Source organism: Theropithecus gelada, chromosome 9, assembly GCF_003255815.1.
Source record: "Theropithecus gelada isolate Dixy chromosome 9, Tgel_1.0, whole genome shotgun sequence".
NCBI classification, from domain to species: Eukaryota; Metazoa; Chordata; class Mammalia; order Primates; family Cercopithecidae; genus Theropithecus; species Theropithecus gelada.
Window position 1 is genome coordinate 17,540,999 of NC_037677.1, and position 2,538 is coordinate 17,543,536.

Genomic DNA, 2,538 nt, shown 5'->3' on the forward strand with positions numbered 1-2,538 from the left:
TTGTATTTTTAGTAGAGACGAGGTTTCACCATGTTGGCCAGGTTAATCTCGAACTCCTGACCTCAGGTGATCCACCCGCCTTGGCCTCCCAATGTGCTGGGATTACAGGCGTGAGCCACCATGCCCGGCCTTTTTCATGAATATTAATGCATAATATGTTACAGATAGGTAGGCAGGCAGCCCTCACTAATACTCAGCAGAGCAGATCTACTTTTATCTGTGTTATATGTTGGTGCTCCATGTAAGAATTCTTTCAACAAGTGTTCTGCAATTTTTTTAAAGTTTGAAAATAGCAGCAATAGATGAATAAACAGACAAATGGCACATTGATTCAACAAATATTAATTATGTCATGTGCTATTGTAGATGTGTAAAGGTGTGATCAGATGAGGTCCAGGCAGCTATGGTTCAAATCCTGGCTGTATCGCTGGCTAGCTGTGTGATTTTGCGTAAGTCACTTACCTTCCCTAAACTTAAGTGTCTAAAATGGGGAGAAAAATAGTACCCACATTGTTCATTATTGAGAGAATTAAATGAGATATGCAAGTACAGTATTCACTCGCTCCAATGTTTAGAGGAAAAAAAAAGATAAAGTACACAATGCCTTTGAGTAAAAAGGACTGAATTTTATGCTGTTAAGATGATGCATTCGGGCCGGGCGCGGTGGCTCAAGCCTGTAATCCCAGCACTTTGGGAGGCCGAGACGGGCGGATCACGAAGTCAGGAGATCGAGACCATGCTGGCTAACACGGTGAAACCCCGTCTCTACTAAAAAATACAAAAAATTAGCCGGGCGAGGTGGCGGGCGCCTGTGGTCCCAGCTACTCGGGAGGCTGAGGCGGGAGAATGGCGTGAACCCAGGAGGCGGAGCTTGCAGTGAGCTGAGATCCGGCCACTGCACTCCAGCCTGGGCGACAGAGCGAGACTCCGTCTCAAAAAAAAAAAAAAAAAAAAAAAAAAAAGATGATGCATTCGGATAGGCATTTGGGAAATAATTCACAGCTTGGTGTTTGTTCTGGTTTTTTCAGTTTTTTGCCAGATAAGTTACAGGCACGTATACCCTTCATTTCCTGTTCTATTACTATGAGAAACTGACTCAGTTCACTGTGGCCTAAATTGCAAAAGACATGCAAAGTTTGGCCAAGATATACTGGAGCCCATTCATATTGGCTCATGAGAATCAGCTGTTAACATTTTCAGGCATTTAATGAACTGCTTGCTAAACAGTTATTATTTTTTATATAAACTTGTAGTGAAATATATAAAAGTGCCAGGCACAGTGACTCACGCCTGTAATCCTGTAATCCCAGCACTTTGGGAGGCCATGGTGAGTGGATCATCTGAAGTCAGGAGTTCAAGACCAGCCGTTCAACATGGTGAAACCCCATCTCTACCAAAAATACAAAAATTAGCTGGGCAAAGTGGTGTATGCCTGTAATCCCAACTACTCAGGAGGCTGAGGCAGGAGAATCAAACCCGGGAAGCAGAGGTTGCAGTGAGCCAAGATTGTGCCACTGCACTCCAGCCTGGGTGATAGAGCAAGATCTCATCTTAAAAATATATATAGTTATTTATTCATTTATATATATATGCAAAGATAATACAAGAAAATAAAACCACAGACCAATATCCCTGGTGTGAGTATTGATGAAAGATGTGTTACCCAGAAAAAAAACCAGGGTTCATCCACCTGGTGAGTAACAGACAACTCCCCATGAGAGTGTGGGTTTTAATCAATATGAATTTTATTACTTGGCACACATAAAGAGAGCACTGGGCACATTCTCCAAAGCAATGTCTCCCTGAGAGAAAGTGACAGGAGGGTTTGATGGGTGATGGAGATGGGAGAGGATGCATCATTGCACATAGAGGAGAGGGTCCCAGTTGCACAGATGCAGTGAGTCATTATGTCAGCACATAGATCATGTATTATGGTAATAAAGTGATAGCTCCTCCCAGAGTGTGTCCAGAGTTTGGCATAGTAATGAGGAAAGTTAACTGGGGTTCATCTATAAGTTGCTGGGGTCTGTCAGGGGCTGTGTTAAACTAACTAGGTGACCACATTCCACACAGGGTTTGGGGGAAAAAAAGGCTGATTGCTCAAGTTGATTAAATTCCTATAGTCCCTGGAGACCCTCCCTGTCTTCTTACATGTCTTTTTTTTTTTTTTTTTTTTTTTTTTTTGAGATGAAGGCTCCCTCTGTCACCCAAGGGCTGGAGTCCAGTGGTTCAGTCTTGGCTCACTACAGCCTCTACCTCCCAGACTGAAGCAATTCTCTGGCCTCAGCCTCTTAAGTAGCTGGGACTACAGGCACGCACCATGCCCAGGTAACTTTTGTATTTTTAGTAGAGACAGGGTTTCACCATGTTGACCAAGCTGGTCTTGAACTCCTGACCTGAAGTGATCCACCCACCTTGGCCTACAGACATGAGCCACCATGCCCAGCCTGCTTACAATGTCTTTAACAAAATACTAGCAAACAGAAATCAGGAGCACATTAAGAGGATTATACAAGATAACCATATGGGATTTATTGC